At 41.7% G+C, this 13,754-nt stretch overlaps 1 long non-coding RNA gene across 1 annotated transcript; it reads right to left on the bottom strand.

The window, feature by feature from the left end:
- Nucleotides 1–8,710: 8,710 nt before the first annotated feature.
- On the bottom strand, nt 8,711–13,357 carry LOC123652398. The gene is made up of 2 exons (XR_006741729.1): nt 12,922–13,357; nt 8,711–9,273 (listed from the first exon to the last, which is right to left on the bottom strand). It is a non-coding gene; the product is annotated as an uncharacterized LOC123652398 (long non-coding RNA).
- Between the last annotated feature and the right edge of the window lie 397 nt (nt 13,358–13,754).

Here is a 13,754-nt window from a genome sequence, read left to right as displayed (position 1 = left end):
AAAGATTCGAGCAAGAATGGGCCTTCCTTCCCCTGGCTGCTGGCACCGTCTTTGCTCTGGCCAGGAGCTGCCTTTCTGCCTTCCCACTCTGCCCAGAGGGATAGGGTGTTGCAGACGCCTGTGTTGTTGCCATGGCAACGATGCAAGCATCCCGCCCCTAGCCTCCCTGTGCTTGTGTATGCAAATTAACTTGTCATATTTGTTGGGTTAATTTGCATACACACTCCTGATTGGTTGGTGGGTGTCGCAAAGGTACGGTCAATTTGTATCTTTCTCTTTTGTTAGTGTAGATTACTCTGTCAAATGGCTATAAAAGTGTCTGAGTGCTTACTCTCAATTTCTGTATTTATCTCACCACAGATTTATAACACCCTACAGGCCCAGTGCACAAAATTTATGCATGAGTAGAGTCCCTTCCTCAGCTGCCAGCTGCTGGCCAGGGCCTTGCTTCTCTCCGTGCTCCCTGCTATAGTCAGTGCACATCATAGTGAATGATCGAACTCCTGGTCTCACAATCGAACTCCTGGTCTCGAGATTAAACTCCTGGTCTCGCAGTTGAACTCCCGAGGGGACACTTCGTATATTAATCATATATATATATATATATATATATATATATATATATATATATATAGTTTACCTGCTGGTACTAGTCTATAGATCAGGCTTTAAGAAACACTGGTCTAACCCATAGCCTTTTGGGCTTGGTATATGCCCTGTGTGCTTTGTGTTGCCTGAATTGCAATAAAAGCAAGGCGCACACTTTCAGAAGAGTAAAGATCCCTTGTTATTGCATTAGTAAATATTTCACAACTCCGAGCTCATCTTTCCTTTCTTGGAACAGAATATTATTATGGAATAAGCGTTGGCTTTGGATCCAAACAAATCCAGCTTTGAATCCCAGATCTGACTTACTAGCTAGCTGTGTGACCTTTAGCAAATTAACCACTCTGAGCGCTCTCTCTCTCTCTCTCTCTCTCTCTCTCTCTCTCTCTCTCTCTGTGTGTGTGTGTGTGTGTGTAAAAATGGGATGGTCAAATGACTTCCTCTCAAGATTGCTATGAATGTTAAATACAATGTATAAAATGCATCTGATTGAATTAATTGTGCAATACACAGAGCTCTCACTATTATAGCAGGTGGCTCACTAAAGTGGGAGCTCCTTTGAGGAAGGGGGGAAACCAGCTCCTAATTCAGTACCCCCAATAAATGCTTACTGTGTAAAATAGAAAGGGAAGGGGAAGGGAGGCGAGGACACAAGAAGGAAGAAGAAGAAGAAAGAAAGCAAAGGCGGAAGGCAGTGCCAGCAGTGTTAAATCAAGGTTACTCTCTCTTTGATGAGTTTCAGAAAGTGTTTCATTATAACTTGCAGAAATTGGAATGGACGCAACCTAAATTCCTTGGTTAGCTGCCAGGGAGGGTTCGAAGTATGGTCACTATCTTCCACTTGGCATCGGACGCCTCCTCTGACTAATCCACACTGCAGCGGTTGGACAGTCCATCCCTCCGAGGTCCTTATTGAGCAATAGAGCCGGCATTACCCTCAGCATGCAGGGCAGGAGGCAGGAGTAGCAAGACTTTGGGAAGCACCTATTTATTGGGGGGAGGGAGGAGAGGGAGAGCAGGAGGTAAAAGAATGACATAACATGATGGCATCATGAAAACTAGAACTTTTCCATAGCTTTGAAAAGAGACAGTTGTTTTTTTATGAATAATTTTTTTAAAGCTTGTTGGTGCTTCCTATTGTGTAACCAAAGTTGGGTATCATTCATCAGAAGGCCGATGGAGTGGAGCAGGGCTTGCTTTGCAGACAGAAGTGGCCGTGAGGGCTGAGGGGGGTTATTTATAACCGGCCACTGCTCAGGATTGCTGACTGGGGCTGCAGAGCGCGCCTTGGCTCTGCAGGTGACGTCCTTTATTTTGGTGTGTGCTCTTGGAAGGTGGTCCCTTCTGAAAGAATGTTCACTGGCCGCAGCTCTGACAGGACTCGGTATCGGTCTTTGGCCTTTTGCGATTGCAGTACTAAAGCCTGTAAGTGGATATTAGTGCTCCGTGATTCATTTTAAAACGGCAACATTTCCTTCGCTCTTGCCATTGAAAGAACCACATGTTGTTCTTCCCAAAGAGTCCTCATTTTGAGTATTTCCTAGAAGTAGATAACACAAAGTTCTTTTTCTTGCACTTACCAAAAACAAAAAACAAACAAACAAACAAAAAATAGCTCTTCTGTGATTCTATAAAGTACTTGGCACTTCAGTACGAGAAAGGCTAGTTTTTACTGAAGCTAATATAAATATTCACCTATCAGCAATACCACAGCGCTCTATGCCTTGAGAATACTTAAAATGGTAATGACTTCCCTGGATAGAATTGATAATGGCCGCTTTTTTCTTAATTAATTCTCTTTTATTTCTAGGCATGAGAAAAAGAAAATACGTAGGCTTACCAGGGCACTAAGGAATCGATCTCCATTCCTACAAGGAATTCTAATTTTCTTCACGATGAATTTAGGAAGTTCTTTCGTTTCCTTTAACTTTGATACTTTAAAAATTAATTTTTCAATTGGATAAATCTTTCCAAATTAAATTCAAGAGGAGAAGTCCCAGAAGCTGATAAATGTAAAGCTATTTAATAAAGGCCTTTCCCCCCTCTGATGCATTAAACATTTGTAAGCATCAGAATTCTGTGTGTATAATTACTAATTTACAAGGTAATACCTCATCTTGAATATCTGCATAGTTCAGCCCATTATGACAAGGTAACAGGCAGAGCCTGACATGAGAAGAATCACACCATCCAGGCGAAAGTGAATGGAATATATTTTACAGCCCTTGGATTTCCTCCTAACTCAGCGGGGCTTTGATTCCTGGTTTAAATTTATAAGATGAATTATCAGCCTAGTCGCAATAAAAAATATGCTCATTTTCCAAGTAGGGATATCTAATTAAGAATTGAGAAAGAAATTACCGTAGCACAGTGGAACGTGGAGCTTTAAGAGCTTTCAAAAACTTACCGGTGTAAACAATTGGTCATTTAGGGCCGATGATGGATCTCTTCTTGTTCTGGCAAGATATGAGAGAGAACAATCACTCCTATAGCTATCTTCCTTTGTCAGTGACACACAGAGATGAAGATTAGGGCCTATCTTGGCATGTATACACACCGTTCATGGTGAGTCATTTATGAAAACCTTGTTGCAGAATTTGGCTCTATATTGAAACCGTGATGAGTCCCAGCTGGGTCCCTTAAATCACCTAAGCAAGCAGTGTCCTGTGTTTAACACCACCTCCCAAGTTTTTTAATAATATCTGGAGATTAGATCACACCCTCTGGATATGTCTCCAGTGACCCTCTCATGATCTTTTTTGGTCCTGATTTAAGCCTTCAAAAATGAGACCCAGGCGAGATGATTTCACATTGTTAATCATGAGATCCAAACTATTTCTCTCTGTCTCTCCGTTGCATTCTACCTCTCTGAGACATGCATGGCTCTTTCATTATCCTAATAAGGTGAAATACCACAAAAGGTATATTATCATGCTTTTTGTTCCTTTATAATCTCTGCAGGCAAGTCCCTGGAAGAATGAAGTTGCAGGTTTTTGTGCTTCTCTCCAATGCTGACTGCCCCACAGCCCTTCAGTTATAGGTGTTACTGCCCTTTTATGCCCCCTCATTCCCTATCGAAGTTTTCTTTGGATCCTCATTCATACTAAGGTTCAGATAACTGATAACAATCTAAAGCAATGGTTCTCACCCCAGGGTGCACATCCGAATTGCATGGGGAGTGGAGATTTACATCATTGAATTCCATTTCAGACTTCATGAATCAAAATCGCTAAGCATAAGAACCAGGGATTTTTATTTCTTAAAAGCCCATACGCATTCCCTATTAAGAATTACTGACCTTCCATTGAATCTGCATTTTAATAGGTTCAAAATCTGCAACTAAAGCCACTAAGATCAACTGAAGAATGTTAAGTAGCTATGAAAGAGAACTGCAGAGAGGCAAGAATTCCCAGCACATAGTGGGTGGAGGGCTTTGGCGCCAAGTCCCTTGCCTGTAGCAACTACATTTTTTTAAAAACAATATTAAAAATCTTATAAAGTATTTTCTCTCTGAAAACCACATGTTCTTTACAAAAAAAATATAAAGAAAATTAAACTATAAGAACTGTTAACATTTTGGCCTATTTTCTTCTATTTTTGGCAATTATTGTTTCCATTACAGTTTACACCTGATAGTACTTTGTATTAGTTTTAGATGTACACTTAGTGATTAGACTTTACAAAGGGATCATACAATACTTCAGGTACCCACCTGGCATCATACATAGTTATACCTATGTATACATAGTTATACAAAGTAATTATTTTTGTTTTATGTTTATTTATTTTTATAAAATTGGCCTTATCTTTTTATGTATTTTTTCCTACCAGGAAACATTCATTTTGTTCTATGAATGTAAGGTCTATATTTCATTCTCTCTCTCACATGCACACACTTAGGCATACACACACACACACACACACACACACACACACACAGTGCCTCTAATGTTCCATGTGCTCAGAAAACATGTACAGACTGAGTGAATTTGGCGACCCAGTTTTGGACTCCTTTCTGGGCATTTGCAGAAACATAGTAACAAGGATTATAATGATTTATATTCCTTGCTTTTTCAACTAGCTTCAAGAGATTGTATTTTTAGAATAATTATGTAAAAAATATAAAATAGAATTATTAAATACAATTTGAGTAGCTCTTTGCTCTTCCAAAGTAACTCAATAGTGATTTTTAAATTAAACAAAAATCTATCTTCTAAGAAATAAGGCTTCTGCTTTTATCTTATTTCTTCCAAACAGCATCAGTTCCAATGCTCTTCAGCAACTACAACACTCAGGATTAAGTTTGGTTGCATAAATCAGAAATCCCAAATCATAGTTAGTGGCTTAATCAAGAAGAAGCCCAGAGATAGAGCCTAGAGCCCGCATGGTGGTTCCATGGTCAGTCAGAAACTGAGCTCCTTCTTTCTCTCTGTGCTGCCATCTTTTGTATATAGCATCTCTCCTTAATGTCTACTCATCATCAAATATGATTGTTGGAGTACCACCTTTACATCCATATTCCAGTCAAGAAAGCTCAGTGGATAGTGTTGGCCTGCAGACTCAAGGGTCCCAGGTTCGATTCAGGTCAAGGGCATGTACCTTGGTTGGGGGCACATGTGCAGGAAGCAGTTGGTCGATGTTTCTCTCTCATTGATGTTTCTAGCTCTCTATCCCTCTCCCTTCCTCTCTGTAAAAAAATCAATAAAATATTTAAAAAAAGAAAGAAAGAAAGAAAGAAAGAAAGAAAGAAAGAAAGAAAGAAAGAAAGAAAACAAAAGGAAAGAGGAAAGGGGACAAGACAGAGCATCTTGGCTGAATTAATATTCTTTAGCCAGCAGTCCCATGATTTCTGTTCCATCTCACTTGAGTTCTAGCTTTAAGGGAACCTGGGCAGTGTGGTCATATGCAATTAGGAATGTAATCAGGGTTTTGTTGATAAGAAAAAAAAATAAACAATAGATATTTCCCAGACACCCAGTAGGCTCTACCTCCACAGCAAAGTCATTATGTCAGTTAACCGTTAAGATGCTTTTGGCTAAATACCTAACACTAAATACCTAACACCAAATAGCAAAATACCTAACACTAAGTGGCTTAAACAGTAAATTTCCTCTTACATACTAAGTCAGGGTGGTTCAGAGTTGGTTCAGAAGCTCAAGGATGTTATCAAGGCCTGGGCACCTTTTATCTTCCTGCTATGCCATTCTTCAGATATTAACAGCACCTTTGTTTATGGACAAATGATGACTGCCTCATGCCTCACGTTACAACATCCACACGTATGAAGGGACAAGTTGGGGCTGAATATGTTAGAAGGTACATTTTTGGACAAAATTAGGGCTCTGCCACCAAGGAAGAATGGAGGTACAGTCAGCAGGGTGGTGGGAATAAGACTGTGGAGGGATCACGTGTGTGTCTGTCTCACTGATTCTGTTTTGTTTGTTTGTTTGTTTTTAATATATTTTATTGATTTTTTTTTTTTTTTTTACAGAGAGGAAGAGAGAGGGATAGAGAGTTAGAAATATCGATGAGAGAGAATCATTGATCAGCTGCCTCTTGCACACCCTTACAAGGGATGTTCCCGCAACCAAGGTACATGCCCTTGACTGGAATCGAACCCAGGACCTTTCAGTCCGCAGGCCGACGCTCTGTCCACTGAGCCAAACTGGTTTCGACGGATTGTGTTTTATAGAACACAGTGATTTATAGCTGTTCTCCTGAGTAAACATCCTTAGGAAGTTCTGTGACACCTCACTCATCACTTAAGCAGCGTTTTCTTTCAAAAAGGGCAAAATACAAGCTTGAGATCAGACAATGAGTCATTAAACATTAACACATAGCCGCAGACTTCTGTTTCTGTGATGGTAGGAAAATAAGAGGAACGTTACCTTTTGATGAATGGTATCAGCACTCCTCATGTGTTAGACTTTTAACATTACAATGGCATTGGGGGAAAAGTAGATTTTTAAAAAGTCCCAATTATTCTAAAATTCAAATAGTATAAAATAATTTGCAATTCTCCCACATAAAGGAAAATACATTTTCATTGGTGGTTCCATTTAAACTTCTAAGGACATTATCTGGTCAATATAAAGTTATCCTTTATCCCTCCACGCCCTTCCCCCTCCCAATAATAACATTGTTTCTGTGCCTTATCCTTTGACCTAAATAAATCAATCCAGCCTTGGATTTGGAAGATTTGAATTTTCTTAGCTCTAATCAAAATATATTTGACCTGAATTCTCAAAATCTAGGTCCATGGGGTTTGAGACTTAGATTATCCTTGATTATGGAAAGGAGTGAACCCACATGGAAGAGTTAAGATCCTAGAGACTGAGTGTGTGTGTGTGGGGGGGGGGGGGGGGGAGGCATGGTGGCAAGTTCTACAAGGTATTCTATCCACTTCCATCTAGCTCTCTGCAAGTGTCTGGCCATCGGATGCAATGGCGGCATGCATGCTTCTATTGAGACTGAACCTCAAGCACTGTGGCTTGTAGAGGATGCTCTGGCCAATAGATTTCTATGGTGGCATCCTTGGAGCACACCCAAACACTGGTGCTTGGAGGTAGATCACATGGTTGAAGAAACATCACAAAAGATGGCAAATATCATGAAGTCAGGGCCCTCCTTTTCTAGAATCAAGTAAGTTCTTGGATTCTCATGATACAGTGGGGACAGGGAGGTGGTCTCTACATAACAAAGACTGGTGGTGGTTATGCTATATTATTCTTTGTTACTAACAACTGCTATAATATCGAAGACACTGTACCTGCCCTAGAAACATCATTTCTCAGTCTTTCTCATATGTGTGACCAATGAGTATAAAAGGAAGTCAGGAAGCCCTTTAGAAAAAGTTTCTTTGCTCTCTGGACTTTCCCTTCTTCCTGCCGGATATAAAGAAATTATGTTGGAGATCCGGCCGCCATCTTTTAACCTGGAGGATGGAAATTGCTCATTCAAGATTACAGAGTAGAAATATAGGAAGTGCTTTGGTTCCTGGTGACTTCCTACCTAGAGCATCTGTACCAGCTTAGGGCTGCCTCTCTCAGAATTCTACATGAGAAATGAATCTTTATCTATTTTAGCTTTGTGGTTTAGTTGGGTCTCATTGGCAGAAACATCAACCTCCTAACCAAATAACTGTCACAACAGCCTTGGAGCTAGTATTATGACTGATCCCATTTGTTTTACATGATTGGAGGCTGATAAATCATAGAATCAGAATTCAAATACTGTTTTGTCTAGCTGTAAGGCACATATTTTAATTATCAAGCATTCTAGTAAATCGGGCTGGTACAGATAAGGTTAGACATGTGTAGGGGTGGGAGGGAAGCAGTACAGAGATCAGAGCAAGAACGAGGTAACCAGAAACCAGTGGAGATGTGTGTGTGTGTGTGTGTGTGTGTGTGTGTGTGTGCGCGCGCGCATGCGCGCACGCAGTAACAAAGGCCCAAGAAATATAATTACTCTGATGAGTGATGCTCCATCTGCTTTTTAGCCTCAATCATTGCACTTGAAGTATTTCTGAGCTTGAAACCTGAAGCCAAAATTAGAAGTATGCCTAGGAGTTAGTCACCTAATTGAGTTCATGTAGTTGCCAATCCTGATAAGTCAAATCCCAGAGAAGAAATTTTGATTCAAATTAACTAGCTTAATTGTCTGTGAAATCCAAATTGACCAAATAATTGCAAGTTAATCCTTTCATTTAATGCTAAGTAGATCCTCCTACGCCCACCCTGATTGGAAATGTGCGATTTGTATCCTTGGCGTTCTTGCCTCTGGGTAACAGGTAGGACTCCTTTCACCCAGTGTGCAGTGCAAATGTCACAGGATGTTTGGGGACATTTTGGGTGGTCACAACTGGGCGACGTTACCATATCTAATGGGTAGAGGCTGTGGATGCTGCTAAATATCCTGCAATGCACAGGACACTGCCCTACAACAGAGAATTAGGCCACAACATGAATAGTGTTGGTACTGTGAAACTATGTTCTAATCAAATGGTTCCTAGTGAAAGGAGAATTAGGCACTTTAACCTGTCCATGGCAGTCCAATTGGTTATTTTAGGCTCCAGAGTACTAATGTTCATCAAATTAAGCATGAGATTGATCATACTTTATTTCACTTTTTTTCCATTGTAGTTGCAGCCAAGAAGTTAGCTGATGGGCATCTAAAATCCTTCATCCTTTCTGTTGCAAGTCTCTGTGTTTACTGGAAGGTCATTAAGCTGCTGTGCTTTTGAAGTCCATTTATTACTTCTAAATCCAGTGCAGTCTATTTAGTCTTTCTTAATGCTGTCTGGTGAAACATTAATGAGGAGCTCACGCATAGTCATAGAATTTGTCTGATTACCTCATTAATTTTTAATGAGTTTGCTGCTTACACTTCAGGATAACATAACAGGAATTGGGTAATGTAATTCTTTCAGGGTGGAGTGCCCCTAAATTTGGTTCTACATTATTAATCATGTAGGCTGAGGACATTAAAGAGGCTTTTGCCCATAAATTTGCCTACATCTTTAGCATCATTTCATCTGTATACTGTTCCCAGAAATTTCTTTTAATCAATTATTGTAACTGAAGACATCCAATTTTCTTCAGAGTGAAGTCTTCAGAAGTCAAAAATCTGAGAAATTGAGCTTCATCATGAGATTGAAACTTGAGCCCACTGTTGAGAAGCATTATAACCACATCAGTTTCTTAAGAAGAAAAGCCCATCGTTATTTTAAATATCAACGTGTGGCTTCTAGAACCCAGAAAATATCTTTAATTCAATCTATTTTTGTACCTAGATAGTCTAAGTTTATTATGCATTGTTTCAAAATTCTCATCTTATGGATTTGGAGCATAAAATGTCATTAACATGCTCCTAGCATTGCAGCTATTGAATAATCGAAGTCCCAGGGTGGCGGTGATTATAAGATTACTCAGCCAGTAAAAGTTTATTTTACAACTGGAAACGTCTCAGCACAATAAAGATTAAATTAGTTGTTCTAGTCAATAAACCTAGAACTTCTGCATCCCAGCCCTTTTCTGAGAGGGCTGGCAGCAAGTCCTTTCCAATAGAGCAAGAATAGTAATGAAGCCGAGACCGGTTTGGCTCAATGGCTAGAGTGTCGGCTTGGGGACTGAAAGGTCCCGGGTTCGATTCCGGTCAAGGGCATGTACATGGGTTGCGGGCACATCCCCGGTAGGGGGTGTGCAGGAGGCAGCTGATCGATGATTCTCTCTCATCGATGTTTCTAACTCTGTATCCCTCTCTCTTCCTCTCTGTAAAAAATCAATAAAATATATATATTAAAAAAAAAAAGAATAGTAATGAAGTTCAGACTGTAAAGATTACGAAGACTACCACACATTCCTGATTCTACCCGCCCTAAGTACCCGGTGCCAAAAGACAACCACAAGCTAATTTCTGCCCATGGATGGCAGCTATACATCAATTCAGGCTGTGTTCGTGTGGTTAGCATCCAATCAGTCCAGAAGTATGATGAGGGGGTCCAGTACCCCCCAGCCTCTGTGAATCCAGCCACCGTTTCTCTCAACCAAAACCTACTGGTCTGACTGGAAGCTGGAGGAATCAAGGTGGAGTGGGTGCTTTGTGCACCACTTTGCTGGTTGGCTTTAGTAGAATCGCAACAAATAAGGCAGTAGAGCTGGTCGTGCAGATCAACGAGTGCCAGAGGTCTACCTAGTCATGCCCTTTTGCTGCATCAGTTGCAAAATAGACCCAGAAGTCAAGTGGAGATCTAAATATGGAATTTACTGCTAGTAAAGCTGGACTAGAATCTGGAGAAGTCATGCTTCCTGCTCTTCTTTCCTGGGATGCACCCCGAGGGAGGGCCCTCTGCCGAGAAGGGCTTGCCCTTGTGCTTGTCACCCGAGGTGAGGAATGTGTGCGTCCTGTGGGCAGGCTGGTTGAGAAAAGATAGATGCCAGCAGCTTAACACACTTCCAGAAATCTCACCATGGGAAGAAGCCAGCAAAAGAGTAGGGGCAGCCCTAACCAATTTGGCTCAGTGGATAGAGCATCAGCCTACCGACTGAAAGGTCTCAGGTTAGATTCCAGTCAAGGGCATGTACCTGAACCTCCCAGTAGGAGGTGTGCAGGAGGCAGCTGATTGATGTTTCTAACTCTCTATCCTTCTCCCTTCCTCTCTGTAAATAATCAATAAAATATATTTAAAAACAAAAACACAGACAGCTTTAAAAAAAAAAAAAAGTAGGGGCAGGGGCAGAAGCTTCCATCAATGCCTCCAAGATCCTGGAATTAAGTTCCCACCTTACGAGTCAGGGCTGGGAAGCCAAGAGGAGAGCATGATCCCCACCTCCCCACACATCTCATTGCTTTGTAACAGGGACTTCATTTTTCCAGTTTTTACTAGTTAGGCTTTACATATAGAAACATAAATAGTTTTTATCCTCAAAACAGACTTGGCTTTTAAGACCACTTGAAATACACTATTGAATCGATGGTTCAGACAGGATTGGAAAAAAAAAAATTCAACACCATCAACCTGTGCTTTTTTTTTTTTTTTTTTTTTTTTAGAGATGGCTTGATTATGTTAACTTGAATTATTGGGTAATTCTGCACTGTCTCTTGCCTTTGGTGACAGGTTAAGATTAGACCCTGAAATAATCACGTGGTAAAGGAAGCTTGGGAATCATTTTGAACAGAGGTTCTCAATTCTGGCTGCACCTGAGCCTCACCTGATGAGCAGCACTCAAGAAAACCTGACTGGCAGTCCCTATCCCCAGAGGCTCTGATCTAAGGGATCTACAGTGCGGCTCAGACATTGGTATTTGCGGAGTCCCCGGCAGGGCCTCCAAATGTGTAAAAGGATCTCTCCTTCTGACAGATGCAGCCCCGAGCTGAGGGCTGTGCTCTGCCCCCCACTCCTCAGCAGGGCCTTTTGATCAGTATAAATGGCACAAGAGTGCACAGAGGCCCTGCTCCTGGGGCCCTATCCATAGGAGTGGGAAGTAAAGCCCTGAGCTGGTAAGTCTGGAAATAGAAGGGCAACTGAATTGAGCAGAGCCACAGAAGGACTGAATTAGAGGCAACAAGCCAGGGTTTGGGAAGGGGGTGTTTGACCTCAGAGACTTCGCTGGCTGGGTCTCCATGCCCTGCTTCCTAAAAAATACCGTATAATGGAGTGTTGAGTCTCTGTTCCAGCTCTTGGGAACTCGAGAGCTGGTTTTGTTCCATCTAACCCAAGTACTACTGTGGGGAGGGTGTTAGGTGAAGAACTAGTTTTCTAGTTCCAGCAGGGGTGGTAAAAGTGGCATTTCCTCCCTAAATATGTGTGGCCTTATATCCAGAGACCTAGATTCACAAAGCAAAGGGAAAGCAAAGCAAGCTTTGTTATTAACTCTCATCCTCTCAAGACCCAGTGGGAAGAAAGGAGAGGATCCCTGACCCAAGGCAGGGAGGGGCTGTGGGAGATGGGGTGTGGGTTAAGGAGTAGAGGCTCTCACCACTCCTGGCAGGATTTGGGGGCTTGCTCATAGGGAGCTGTTTTACTTCCTCAGGGTTCATGGGGAAACTGGCTCCTTCTTTGGCTCAAGGAGCTGTAAACAGAACTTCATTCCTTTGGCAGATCTTAGTGAGCGTAACACCGGAACTTGGACTGTGGCTTAATCAGTGGTTCTCAAATTTGAGCAGGCAGAAGAATGACTTAGAGGGAGTGTTAAAACCCAGATCGCTGACCTTCCGCCCCCAGAGTTTCTGATTATTTGGTCTAAGATGGAGCCTGAGAATTTGCTATATTTATACTGGCCTGGGGACCACACGTTGAGAACCGCTGCTTTAGGCAACCTGGGAGCCACTCCGGTCTCCCTCTTGCAAGGCAGTTGCAATATCCTTGGGCTACTAATGTCCTTCGGAAAACTTCGGAATCCACTTGTATTTTTGTGTGGAAGATATGTCTGCACTTTCGGTTTCCTCAGGATTAATACACGGTGTTGTTAGCCAAAGATAAATTTGTCATTCCATTAAGCTACAAATACAAAAAGGAAAAAAAAATAATCTCACAAAAGTTGACCTTTAATTTGACGGATTAATATCACAGATAAAGATCACATTGAGATTTGTGCCTGCATATCTTCTTTGATAGTTTGAAATGTTCCAGATGGTGACCATTAGTATACTAGTAGATGCCCTTTTCGGCACTTGTTGTCAGGAGACATTTTAACTTTTTTGCATTATGAATAATGCCTCAACGAGCATATTTAAGAATAATTATTCCCCCCCCCCCCCCCAGCATTTTGGGATTGCAGACACAGCTAATGTCAGGCTGAGTGAAATTGCACTTACCCTGGGTTCTCCAGAGAAACAGAACCCATGGGATCGAAAAGAGGGTATATTATCAAGAATTGGCTTTTGCAATAACGGAGACTGAGAATTCCTGCAGTCTGCCATCTGCAAGTTGAAGACCCGGGAAAGTCCAGGGTGCGATCCAATCAGCATGTGAAGGCTTGAGAACCAGGAGAGCTGAGGAGGTAACTCCCAGGCTGCTGGCAGGGGAAGATGAATGAGATATCCCAGCTCAAGCAGTGGCTCGGAGGAAAGAGGGACACGTGCCTCCTCTTTCTTCTAACCTTTATTCTGTTGGGTCCTCAGTAGGTTGGGTGATGTCCAGCCATGCGGGGAGGGCCAGCTACTTTACTCAGTCCACTGATTCAGGAGCTCATCTTATCCAATATCGCCCTCATAGACATACCCAGGAATCGCGGTTAACCAGATATCTGGGCATCTCCTGATTCAGGCATATGCACATTAAAAAAAAAAAAAAATTCTCTTCTAAGTAAATGGTTCTCACCATCCTCCAGCATTCAGTCCTGGAGCCTTGTTTGATTGTGACTACATTCCATAGTTATTCATTCAAATAGTATTTATTGAGCATCTACTGTACTTCAGTGCTAGATGCTGGGGATAAAGTGGTGTCCAAGACAATAATGTCCCCTAATTTTATGGAACTCAATGAAGATGAGAGAGAGAGAGAGAGAGAGAGAGAGAGAGAGAGAGAGAGAGAGAGAGAGAGAGAGAGAGAGGGAGAGAGATTGGATCAAATAATTGCAAACCATAATACTTGCTAAGTGCTGAGTGGTCACTGAGGAAGGTCTCTCCAAGGAGTCAGTTAAGCTGAA

Source organism: Pipistrellus kuhlii, unplaced genomic scaffold, assembly GCF_014108245.1.
Source record: "Pipistrellus kuhlii isolate mPipKuh1 unplaced genomic scaffold, mPipKuh1.p scaffold_m20_p_15, whole genome shotgun sequence".
In the NCBI taxonomy this organism is placed as follows: Eukaryota; Metazoa; Chordata; class Mammalia; order Chiroptera; family Vespertilionidae; genus Pipistrellus; species Pipistrellus kuhlii.
The sequence above is the reverse complement of the archived record's forward strand: the minus strand, read 5'-3'. Positions and strand labels throughout refer to the sequence as shown.